Source organism: Giraffa tippelskirchi, chromosome 12, assembly GCF_054371585.1.
Source record: "Giraffa tippelskirchi isolate mGirTip1 chromosome 12, T2T-mGirTip1v1.2.pri, whole genome shotgun sequence".
NCBI classification, from domain to species: Eukaryota; Metazoa; Chordata; class Mammalia; order Artiodactyla; family Giraffidae; genus Giraffa; species Giraffa tippelskirchi.
The window spans coordinates 53600912-53614469 of NC_137286.1; positions in this window are offsets into that span (position 1 = coordinate 53600912).

A 13558-nucleotide genomic window follows, 5' to 3' on the forward strand; every position below is an offset into this window, starting at 1 on the left:
CCCAATTCCCTGAGTTTCTTAGACCATCCTTGGTGGTCGGCTTTTTCCTGGGCTAGACTGAGGAATCCACCGGAACCCCGGTGAGATTATCTGTTAAGCAGTGACCATCTGTGTGACCCCTGACAACCTCTTCTCTACACAGTCTGGATCTTTCTGCCTTCTCCCTCCCTTTAGTTCCTCCCATCTCCCAGTCGTTAGCCATATCACGATCACCAGGTTCTTTTCACTTGTTGAGTTTCACTAAAACCAAGACATATCTACTCACCAGTCAGCCTGAATGAGACTGAATTGCCCAAGCCCCTGGGAACATGGACACCTGGAATGAGATCTACTTTCTAGCCCTGGATACAAGCCTCAGAGGACACAGGTCTCTCTAACACCCTGGGCATCTTGCTGACATCCTCCTGTGTCCTCTCCTCTCTCTGAGGCCCAAACATGCCTCTTGTCCTAAAATAGGGTGACAGTGTACCAACACCAAGCTCCTCACTAAGAGGACGTCTCTTTACTAATCCACAGAACTCAACGCGGAACTTGGTGTTTCCCTCTGCAGAAGGAGATGAAGCATAGAAACATTTCCCCCTTCACCTGGCTTCCTCCTAATGAGACTTCATCTGAATAACCATCTAGAATACCACTTCCCTGATGCCCCTGGATGCGTTGTATACTCCACTGTGGGTCCTTCCAGTCTCCAATCATAGCGTTCAATTCTGTCTAATGTTTCTCTGCTAGGTGCTCGGGCCCATGAGAAAAGAGATTTTGCTATTCAGTGCTTTACCCAAATCCTCGGCATTGAACCTGGTACATGGTGCCCATTAAAGACTTGTTGAATAAATGAATTTTTGTGAATTTTTTATTTACAGCATAGATTTATACTTTATAGCCTCTAATGGCAATATTAATAACCAAGTATTTGGATGAGACTTCCTCTTAATTTTTAAACTTGCAAGGAATTTAGTAAGATCACTAAATCTCTCTTTAAAGATGTGGCTAATATTTGATTCTTCATTGTCAAGAATAATAAAAATGTGTTTGAGTTCAGTTAGCTCTTCAAAATAAAGAATTCATCACCTATATCTGGTGGTCATCTTAAATTTGTCAACCTCTTAAACTGACTTTAATGATCTTTTAATAAGTCTTTTTAAGTGTATTTCAAAGACTATGTTCTATTGGGCTTATCAACGTTTTTTCAAAAGGTTATTTAACATTTGATGAAAACATAAAGTGTATACTTCATTTCACCCAAACCGTCAACAATCAATATTTCAGTTACTAAAAAGCAAATCTGAAAGTCAGGATCCGTTTTTTATTATCATCGAAGAGTTTGTTTTTACTTTTAAACTATTGAGCTTGCAATCCCAACATTGAAAATAACCTTAAATTTGGCAAAGTGTGCCCTTGTGTTGATGCCACATTTTTATTTATGATTTTTGCAATTCCCTAAACTAAAACCCTAGGTTGCCATTCCTCTGCAGGTGACTGAGGTGTAGAGTTTGTGTCTCAGATTACAGCCTTTGTTGTTGCAGAATCACCACAGGTGATGGAGGGCGTCTCTTTGATCTGTCCAAGTCTCAGACACCAAGAGAGAGAAACATCTGAGTTCTGGGTCTCGTCCACTTTGACTTCCCCTTAACAAACTCGTTCTCACATTATTTCCAGAGACAAATATTTTGAAAGTGAAGAACACAAGAGGTTGCTAAATATTAGCTTTCAAAGGCTTGGAGTCACATGATATTTGCTTGGGTTACCTCTTCTTCAAGCCCATATAAAGAATCGTGTTTACCATCGAACACTCTTCAGGGCTGAGGCGCTGCTGGGTGAAAAAATATGCAGGAAAGTATGTAAACATGGTTAAGACTTGCTGGGTTCTGTGGATGCAGAAATCTCTGCTTGCTTTAAGCAGACCAGAAAAACAGAAGGAGAGAATGCGAAATACATACGATGGTAGAGATAAAAATGAAATCTTACACAAAATTCGAGAGAGTAAAACATAACAAAAACCTTCCTGAGCCTGGATTTTCTGCAATGTCTGGGGTAATTGTTGTTTACAACAGACCATAACATTTTCTACTGGTGTAAAATTGCTGAGAATTACCAAATCTACCTTAGTCTACAACCATGAAATGACAGGTCTAGAAAAATCACATTTTCAGACTCATTTAAGTAAGTGTTAGTCACTCAGTCATGTCCATGGGCTGTAGTCTGCCAGACTCCTCTGTCCATGGGATTCTCCCAGGCAGGAATACTGGAGTGGGTAGCCATTCTCTTCTCCAGAGGATCTTTCTGACCCGGGATGTAACACAGATCTCCTGCATTGCAGGCAGATTCTTTACCATCTGAGCCACCAGGAAAGTTTGCTTAAACAAACTCAAGAATAATTCATAAACTGTCAGCATTCTAAATTGACCATTCAGCTGCTTTCCCTGAAAATGTTACTGGAAAAAGTTAAGCTTTGAGAGTTTTCAGTATTTGAATTACAATGTGTTTAAATGATGCTTACGAATTTTTACCTAATGTCTTTCTAAAACAGTATGCGCATTTTTCTGCCTTCCTCACGCATAGCATTTGGAACATAAATTTAGTTTTTTGCGACAATTTAAGTCTAGATTCACATTGTTCTATTGAAGGCAATGTAATAATAATGTTAAATGAGAGTTCATGCTCAGAGACTTACCAGCTTGTGACAGTCCACAAATTATTTAACTTTTCTGATCATCTGCTTCTTTCTTAGTAAAATGAGAAATACACCTACTGGCCTGACTCTCTACATGTCTGTGAGGGCAATGCGGTAAAGACCATAAAAAGAATTTACAAACAAGAGGAGCTATCAGGTGGAAAACTTTATTCAAGACAAAATATGCAGCTACTTTTCAACTTTGGTTGCTCTGTTTAGGTTCTGTTCCCTTCATAAAGTTTTGTTAATTTTGTTTATATTTTCAGAAATATGCCTTTAAATTTTTTGGAAAATATTATATGTGACTATTTTGTTATTTGGGCTTCCCTGGTGACTCAGACGGTAAAGAATCTGCAGACCTCAGTTCGATCCCTGGGTCAGGAAGATCCCCTGAAGAAGAGAATGGCTACCTATAACAGTATTCTTGCCTGGAGAATTCTATAGACAGAGGAGCCTGTTGGGCTACAGTCCGTAGGGTTGCAAAGAGTCAGACACACTAACACTTTCATTTTGTTATACAAAATGAAATATACAGTAATGAGATACACAGTTTTTAAATATACAGTATTTAAAAACTGTTCAGCTGCTTTGTGTCATTATGCTTATCCTTTGTTAACAAATGTATCTGAGTTTTCTTGCTTTATTATAATTTTTCAAAGAATCAGGATTCTAATAAGAATAATAATTCCTTTAATCCTCAAAAGATTTCACTGAGGTAGATACTCTTTTTATGCCCATATTGAAGAACCTGAGCTGATTACATAGTTCATTTAGTTTGATTCGATCACAGTAATAATAAAAACATCTAAAAATAGGCTTTCCCTCTTGGTTCATTCATTGCTGCTATTTTCTAAGTAACATTAATAAAAATTTATTTCAAGTGAATGTTGTAATGAAGTCCAGTGTACCTACAGGGAAGTACAGGAAGTAGACACCTTAGTGAACACCTTATTGGTTAGCCCTGTTCTAACCAGTAAGTCTCAACCTTCCTCTCCTCCTGAGAGTCACACCTGGAGTATTTCCGTAATCATTGAATTGTTGCTGGACTGCGTAACTAGTACAATACTTTGGAAGGGATATTGTATGGCTTCCAAGGCTAGATTATAAATATTGTCACTTCTGCCTTGGTCTCTTGGGAGAAGTCAGAAGAAATCTAAAAGAATACTTAATTTCAGAGTTTTGAGTAAAGTTCCCTGTGCTATACAGCAGGTCCTTATTAGTTGTCTATTTTATATATAGCAGTGTGTATATGTCAATCCCAGTCTCCTGGTTTATTTCTAAAAGAGTGGATATATGTGTATATATAACTGATTCATTCTGCTATACACCTGAAACAAACAACATTGGATCAATTTACTGCAATAAAAAAAATTCAAGTAATCTAATTAAAAAACAATGCTGCCTGTGAATGTGAAGATAAAAAATAAAAAAGATGTTACATGTGACCATATTTTCAACTACTAGTATTCAGGAAACACATAGGACTGAAAACCATATTAAACTATATCAAAAGATGCACTCAGTAAAATCTAGACTGTAGATAAGACCACAGGACAAATGACCCGGTTTCTTCAACGAATAAATTACAAGAAAAGAGAGAGAGTTGCAGATTAAAATAGAATTCAGGCATTTTGACAAATCGTAATGTGTGGACCTTATTTAAATATCAGATCAAATACACTGCAAAAATTATAATATTATAAAATAGTTGGAAAATGGAACATGCACTGAATGTGTTTTGATGATATTAAGGAGTTACCAGTAATTTTATTTTGAGTGTCATCATGCTGTAGACTTTGGAGGAGGAAATGGCAACCCACTCCAGTATTCTTGCCTGGAGAATCCCATGGACAGGGGAGCCTGGTGGGCTGCCGTCCATGGGGTCGTACAGAGTCAGACACGAATGATGCGATTTAGCAGCAGCAGCAGCATGCTGTAGAGATTTTATTTCAAAATCCTTATCACCTGGGAAGGTCCCTACCTTTTAGAGATATATATTGAAAAATTTGAGCTTCCCTAGTGGCTCAGATGGTAAAGAATCCTTCTGCAATGCAGGAGACCTGGGTTTGATCCCTGGCTTCTGAAGATCCCCTGGAGAAAGGAATGGCTACCCACTCCAGTATTCTTGCCTGGAGAATTCCATGTACAGAGGAGCCTGGTGGGCTACAGTCCACAGGGTCGCAAAGCATCAGACACGACTGAGTGACTAACACACACACACACACACACACACACACACACACACAATGAAAACTTTAAGAATTAAATTATATGATTTCTGATGTTTGCTCCGAAATTATATGGAGGAGAGTTGACTGGGGGTAGAGGTGAAGCAAGATTGACTATGAGTTGGTTGTTAATTGTTGAAGCTTGATTAGGTATATGGGGATTTCTTAGGCCATATTCTTCTGCGAATGCTTGAAAGTTTCCATAATAAAAAGTTAAATAAAACACAAGCTACAATGTGAAAAAAAAAGTTAATAAAAATAAATAAACAAAGGCCACGCAAGCAGCCCCATGAGTTTACACCTGGGAGCAAATCTTTCCACCCCACTCAAGTCACCAGATGATTCCAGGCCTCCACTTGTAAGTTTTTCAGCCAAGGCTCCAGATATTATACAGAAGCACACTACCTGCTGTGCCCCCTCTGAATCCCTGATGTACAGATACTGTGAGTTAATGAATTATTATTGTTGTTTTAAACTAACAAGATATTGAAAGTGAAAGTCGCTCAGTCATGTTCGAGTCTTTGCCACCCCATGGACTATACAGTCCATGGAATTCTCCAGGCCAGAATACTGGAGTGGGTAGCCGTTCCCTTCTCCAGGATATCTTCCCAACCCAGGGATTGAACCCAGGACTCCCACATTGCAAGCAGATTCTTTACCAACTGAGCTATCAGGGAATTGGAACACATTTTACAAAACTATCCTTGTAGGCAGCAACATATCCAATGCAGTTAATTAGCAGCCTGGCAGGAGATGCCTGGAGGAAACCAGAGATTTTGTACAGAAAGGAAGGGATATTAATTAACAGTACTTGTCTTTTAAAAGTTTTTATTTTTGTTTGGCAGAAGCCAACAAAATTATGTAAAGCAATTATCGTTCAATTAAAAAATAATTTAAAATTTTGAAGTCTTTGTTTTTGGCAATAAAAAGCACAACAACAACAAAAATCTATGTAGTTATGATACAAATGGAGATATAACACTACCCCTGGGACTTCCCTGGCGGTCCAGTGGTTAAGACTCTGCCCTTCTACTCTGGGGGACATGGGTTCGATCCCTGGTAGCGAAACTAAGATCCCAAGTCCTGTGCTGCACAGCCAAAAAAAAAATTTTCTTTTAAAGAATATTCCTACCACAACTGAGCCTCTTTCATGGTCTCTCTTCATTTTACCCACCCATTGTCTAGATTTCTACCATTAGTATTGCCAGCTTTTAAACTTCGTTTTTTAAAATCCTAAAGTACGTATTCTTTGTCCCCTGGATTTTTTTTTTCTTGACCATTATATTTGTGAAAATTTATTCACATTTTTGCAGCTGGATGTAGTTAATTTGTTTTCACAAATGTATAGTATGCACAGTCTATGTCAGTATTTATTCTACTGCTGATGGATATTTGAATTATTTCCAGTTTGGGGCTACTATGAATATCAATGCTATGAACTTCTTGGATATGTCTTTTGGCACACACATGCTCTGAGGGGTTATACAACAGGACAGCTTTTACAGTAAGGAAAAATGGACCAGGAAATAAAGTCATCAGCTAAGAAAACATGGATGTTCACTAGAGGAAATGAAAGACTCAGGTGATGATGATTTCTCATTGGCTGAGCTGCGGCATTTTCCATTGGCTGGGCTTGTTGCTGAGTGAGAAGGAAGTCTTCTTCTCTCTTGCCAGTGTAGTAAAGTAGCTCCGCTTTGAGGAGTATAAGGTACCTCTTTTCCTGCTGAGATGCATAACTGACTTCTTCCTGTTGGAGTCATTGGCATCTTCCTGTTGGCAGTAATTCACATGAATGGTAGGGCATGAGAGTTCCCTCCGTAGGTCTTCCTGACTCCAATTTTAGTTGTGTTATGTCACTTTAGTCGTGTCCAACTCTTTGCAACCCTATGGACTGTAGCCCACCAGGTTCCTCTGTCCATGAGATACTCCAGGCAAGAATACTGGAGTGGGCTGCCATTTCTTCCTCCAGGGGATCTTGCTGATCCAGGGACTGAACCTCTCTTATGTTTCCAGCGTTGGCAGATCGATTCTTTACCACTAGCGCCACCTGGGAAGCCCAATAATTTTTTTTCTTTAGTTGAAGTTTCCTTTTATTAATTTTCACACCAGAATTACAACAAAAGCGAATCTTGAAGAAAAGAAAACCGCAGGCTAATCCCACATCCTCCAAAAGATAATTGTGGAGAATATTATAAGAAAAACATGCTACAGTGAAGTAAAGCTTGTGCCAAGATGCAAAGATAGGTGCTTAAAAAGGAAATCTATTACAATAATTAATGATATTATAAAGTGAAAAAAAATCATAAATGTCTCAATAGATGTCAAGATGGTATTTTAATAAGAGCTGATGTCCATCCATTATTTAAAATAAAATCAATCATTTCTAAATAGAAATAAATGAATACTTCTTGGACATGTTAAAAATATTACACATAGTAAACCAAAGCCAGCTTTATGCTCAATTATGAAAAAACAGAAATATTTCCATTAAAGACAGAAACAAGATCAGGATGTCATCTGTTACTATTGGTAAATGGTGGGGTTACAATTTGAACACAAATTCTAACTCTGTTGGGGATGATGACCTCCAGGAATCCACTCAACAAATCAATCAATTTATCAAATTATATCATTACGTGAAAAATGGATTACAAACCAGTATCATCCATGTTGGTAAAACAAGCTATGAATACTTAGATTTGCATATTTATCTCCTATTTATATGTATTAAAGTCTCATAAGACAGTCTGTAGAGCATATTCAACCCTGACACCCTGATAGGGAAGGGGAGCACTGTGAGACGAAATTGATTTTTTATGGCTTAGAAAGTGTCCATACAGTGTTTGAGGTCCCCCACTTCCTGCCCCCAAAGGGCAAATATTAATTTCCCATAATCAGAAAAAATAACAAATTTCCAATATATACAAAAATTAGATGAGTCACTTAGAAATATTATGGCAATCATTATTTATGAAAATATTTCTATGGCACAAGTAGAAGAATGATTTCTCTGCCAATAAAGCCAAAGAAAACAATCTAGGGGAGTAGATTTAGTACTATTCAAATATTCAAATAGTGCATATTTCTTTGGGGGATGCTCTTTGAAGAAAATAATTGTTTCATAGAAACCTGCATTCTTTTTTAGTGACAGGTGTTCTGGAGTTTAAAGAATTCACCTGCCAGTGCAGGAGGGACGGGTTCAATCCCTGGGTCAGGATGATCCCCTGGAGAAGGGAATGGCAACCCACTCGTGTTCTTGCCTGGAGAATCCCATGGACAGAGAAGCCTGGTGGGCTACAGTGCATCAGGTTGCAAAGAGTCGGACACGACTGAGGGGCTAACACTTTCACTTTCAAGGAGTGAAACTCAGAGTGAAATTGTGTGGTGGTCCTGGCCCCTTCTAGCCTCACTCCTGCCCCTCCTAACTCTTCCAGGAACACGTGAGCTGCCGGATGGCAGGCAACCACCGCACTGTGCTCACAGCTGTTGCTTGTTCACAGTAGGTCCCCTACACAGGAACAAGTTTCGAGCTTTCAAAGATGTGAATGTGCGTTCCATCAACGTCAGGCATGAGTGACATGGCAGCTTGCCCTCCGTCTCCTATTGCTGACGACCCTTCAGCTCTTACCATCTCCCACCTCCGCTCCCTCCTCCATCAGGAACTCTTATCTGTTCACTTGATGCCAGCCCCTGTATGCCAGCTGTTTTACCATGCTACTGTACCTTTCAAGGCACTGCACTCTAAGATTTAAAATGTTTTCTCTATTTTTGTGTTTGTTTTTTATATATTATTTGTGTGAAAAGTATTATAAGCCTATTACATACAGTGCAGTACAATATAGCCAGTTGTGTTATTTGGGTCCCTAGATCAGTCAATCCTAAAGGAAATCAGTCCTGAATATTCACTGGAAGGACTGATGCTGAAGTTGAAACTCTAATATTTTGGCCACCTGATGCGAGGAACTGACTCATCTGAAAAGGCCCTGATGCTGAGAAGGATTGAAGACGGGAGGAGAAGGGGACGACAGAGGATGAGATGGTTGGATGGCATCACAGACTCAATGGACATGAGTCTGAGTAAGCTCCAGGAGTTGGTGATGGACAGGGAGGCCTGGCGTGCTGCAGTCCATGGGGTCACAAAGAGTTGGACACGACTGAGCGACTGAACTGAACTGAATTGAGGCTGTCTTTGTTGGCCTTACCAACAAAATGGACTTTTGAACACTCTCTTGGAACGGAACTCATGTATAGGGGACTTACTGGAAATTATTTAAATTACTTGCCAATACTGACGAATTGAGAGACTTAACATAAAAATGTCCGGATCTTCTTGAATACTTGGAGACTCTGGTAAACCTGATTTCAGAGTCCTCCAACTTCTGGGGTCCTTGGTGCCCTGCGTGTGGCGTCACCCTGGGGAAAGGATTTGACCACATCCTGTGCCTTACAACCCCTTCAAACCCTTACAAAACCTTTAAACTCCGCTTCTAGTATTCATCTTATGCCACTAATAACTGATAAAGATGTACGAGAAAGCCAAGCTATGGAGTTTCTGCCTACGTTTCAGATATTAACCGTCAAATCTTTTCCTTATTTACTGTTTTACCCAAAACAATGCAAATAACAGTGGATGAAACCTGTTGAATAATCATCTTGAGCATCCTGAGAAGATGAAGAGGTACTATTTGTAGAGATATTCCTCTTTTCAACCGTGAAAATGGTCTAAGCATGATTTCCGAGCTTTGGTAACTCAGAACACTGTGCAATGCTGCCACCTTGCGGCTACCTCCATGAACTGGCCCAACATCATTTCCCTAGGTAATGTTGCCATCTGCTGGGCAATTCTGAGATTTCAGGACACATAAAAAGAGTTCTCAGGGCCAGAATACAAGTGAACTATGCATCAAATTGCGGATGTGTGACTGCTCACAGCGCCTAATTATCTGTAGATAGTTGCCGCATGGCCAGTTTAATATCTGTGATGTCATGGAATCTTGGTGCTAGAAACAGATGTAAATTTTTAGCTAGGAAGCGGGGCACCAGATTTCTTTGAGAATAAGAAAAGACATTCATGAATCTGAGAAATACTTTCTTCTGGATGCTTAAAAAACAGCTAGGGAGGTTATTAGAAATCTGGGTCTTGGGTCCTAACTCAGAAATACTTGGAAACTGTATTTATGAGAGATCCTGGGTGACCCTGACTCATGAACCCCTGGGTGCCAAGTCAGCCAGTGGCACCATTGCACTCATGCATTCATTCCAGGGTTCTTGCATGTTTGGGTGCAGTGTGCTGAGTTAGGTTTGATTTCAAAGTAAAGAACCCTCTATGTTTCAGGATGCACACTATTAAATGGTGAGCTACACACATGCAGTTGAAATAAATGAAGCAATCTCGTTCCTGCAAGAATGCCCAAAATATAGCAGAAAGAAAGAATAGGGATTCCTCATAAGTTTTCTCCAGCGAGGACAGAGTGGCTTTCCAGGGAGGTATATAAAGATCCAGGCAGGTGCCAGGAGATATGTAAGAATGGAAGTAAAATATCATTCTAGGTAAAGAAAATGCATGCACAGAGGGGCAGAGGTTTGCAGACACACATTATCGCTGAGAATGTATGCTGCTGCTGCTGCTAAGTCGCTTCAGTTGTGTCCGACTCTGTGCGACCCCATAGACGGCAGCCCACCAGGCTCCCCCGTCCCTGGGATTCTCCAGGCAAGAACACTGGAGTGGGTTGCCATTTCCTTCTCCAATGCATGAAAGTGAAAAGTGAAAGTGAAGTCGCTCAGTCGTGTCTGACTCTCAGCAAGGACTCATTTATTACTGAGCCATGATGTTTTTAATGAGGGGGGCTTCCCTGGTAGCTGAGTCAGAAAAGAATCTGCCTGCGATGCAGGAGACCGGGTTTGATCCCTGGGTCGGGAAGATCCCCTGGAGAAGGAGCAACCCACTCCAATATTTTTGATTGCCTGGAAAGCCCTATGGGCAGAGGAGCCTGGGGGGCTCCATTCCATGGGGTTGCAAGAGTCAGACACAACTTAGCAACTAAACCACCACCAAGAATTAAAAACTGCCCAAGTAACCAAGACCCACATCAAAAAACAAACAAAAAAACAAAAAAAAACCTTGTAGATCCTGCAAACAAATAGGTATTTAATCATATAGATGAGTTACAGGGGGCCACAGGGCATTTGCACAGGGAGGGAGAGAATCTGACTTGTAGAAAGAGTATATGGGAAGAGGGTGAATGTAAATTAGACAAGGTGACTGTAGGAGGAAAGAGGGTAGGCAAAAATGCTAAGGGAGAGGTCAGCCTATGGGTGATGGGCCTGACAGTGGGATTGGAAGGAGGGGAAGAGATGGGCATTCCCAAGCTGGACAAGTAGGAGTGTGAGTGGTCGGATGTGGAAGGTTAGGCAGAGGGAGGAAACCAAGGTAGTTCCATGAGTTATTTCTCCCCACCCCTCCCCAGTACAGCTGAGCACCTGAATAATGAAGGTACCACTTCCCCAAAGAAGAAAATAAAGGGAAGTGAGCTGATGCCAAGTTCAGAGAGAAATATAGTTTTAAGGAAAGAGGATCTACACTCTGAAGTGCAGACTCTCTGGGTTCAAAATATTGCTTCATCTTTTATTAGTTTTGTGTACTTGGGTGACTTTCTTAACCTTGCTGTGCCTTATTTTCCTCATCTATAGATAGGATCATAATAGCACCCACAACAGAATGGGAAAGACTAGAGATCTCTTCAAGAAAACTAGAGATACCAAGGGAACGTTTCATGCAAAGATGGGCACAATAAGGACAGAAATGGTATGGACCTAACAGAAGCAGAAGATATTAAGAAGAGGTGGCAACAATACACAGAAGAACAATAAAGAAAAGATCTTCGTGACCCAGATAACCATGATGGTGTGATCACTCACCTAGAGCCAGACATCCTGGAATACGAAGTCAAGTGGGCCTTAGAAAGCATCACTACGAACAGAGCTAGTGGAGGTGATGGAATTCCAGTTGAGCTATTTAAGATCCTAAAAGATGATGCTGTGAAAGTGTGGCACTCAATATGCCAGCAAATTTGGAAAACTCAGCGGTGGCCACAGGACCGAAAAAGGTCAGTTTTCATTCCAATCTCTAAGAAAGGCAATGCCAAAGAATGCTCAAACTACCGCACAATTGCACTCATCTCACATGCTAGCAAAGTAATGCTCAAAATTCTCTAAGTGAGGCTTCAGCAGTTCGTGAACCGTGAACTTCCAGATGTTAAAGCTGGATTTAGAAAAGGCAGAGGAATCAGAGATCAAATTGCCACCATCCATTGGATCATCGAAAAAGCAAGAGAGTTCCAGAAAAACATCTACTTCTGCTTTATTGACTACACCAAAGCCTTTGACTGTGTAGATCACAACAAACTGTGGAAAATTCTTCAAGAAATGGGAATACCAGACCATCTGACGTGCCTTTTGAGAAATCTCTATGCAAGTCAGGAAGCAACAGGTAGAACTTGGCATGGAACAACAGACTGTTTCCAAATTGGGAAAGGAGTAGGTCAAGGTTGTATATTGTCACCCTGCTTATTTAACTTATATGCAGAGTACATCATGAGAAAGGCTGGGCTGGATAAAGCACAAGCTGGAACCAAGATTTCTGGGAGAAATATCAATAACCTCAGATATGCAGATGACACCACCCTTATGGCAGAAAGTGAAGAAGAACTAAAGAGCCTCTTGATGAAAGTGAAAGAGGAGAGTGAAAAAGTTGGCTTAAAACTCAACATTCAGAAAATGATCGTGGCATCTGGTCCCATCACTTCGTGGCAAATAGGTGGGGAAACAGTGGAAACAGTGACAAATTTTATTTATTTTTTTTTGCACTCCAAAATTACTGATGATGGTGACTGCAGCCGTGAAATTAAATGGTGACTGCTCCTTGGAAGAAAAACTATGACCAACCTAGACAGCATATTAAAAAGTAAAGGCATTATTTTGCCAACAAAGGTCCATCTAGTCAAGCAATGGTTTTTCCAATGTCATGTATGGATGTGGGAGTTGGACTATAAAGAAAGCTGAGCACCAAAGAATTGATCATTTGAACTGTGGTGTTGGAGAAGACTCTTGAGAGCCCCTTGGGCTGCAAGGAGATCCAACCAGTCTATCCTAAAGGAAATCAGTCCTGAATATTCATTGGAAGGACTGATGCTGAAGCTGAAACTCCTATACTTTGTCCACCTGATGTGAAGAGCTGACTTACTGGAAAAGACCCTGATGCTGGGAAGGATTGAAGGTGGGAAGAGAAGGGAACAACAGAGGATGAGATGGTTGGATGGCATCACCAACTCAATTGACATGAGCTTGAGTAAGCTCTGGGAGTTGGTGATGGACAGAGAAGCCTAGTGTGCTGTAAGCCATGGGATTGCAAAGAGTCGGACATGAGTGAGCAACTAAACTGAACTCAACTGAACTGTCCCTTCTGTCTGGAACCTTACTCCCTCCATCTTTGCCTGTAGAAAATTGTTGCATCCAGCAGGGTACATCTCAAATGTCAATTTCTACATTAAGTCTTTGGAGACACTCAGAACGAATCGAATCTTCTTTGTTGAGTCCCTGTATAACTTACTTGTAAACATCCATTACAATCCTATCGCTATTTGTGTCTGTGTCTTCTTTC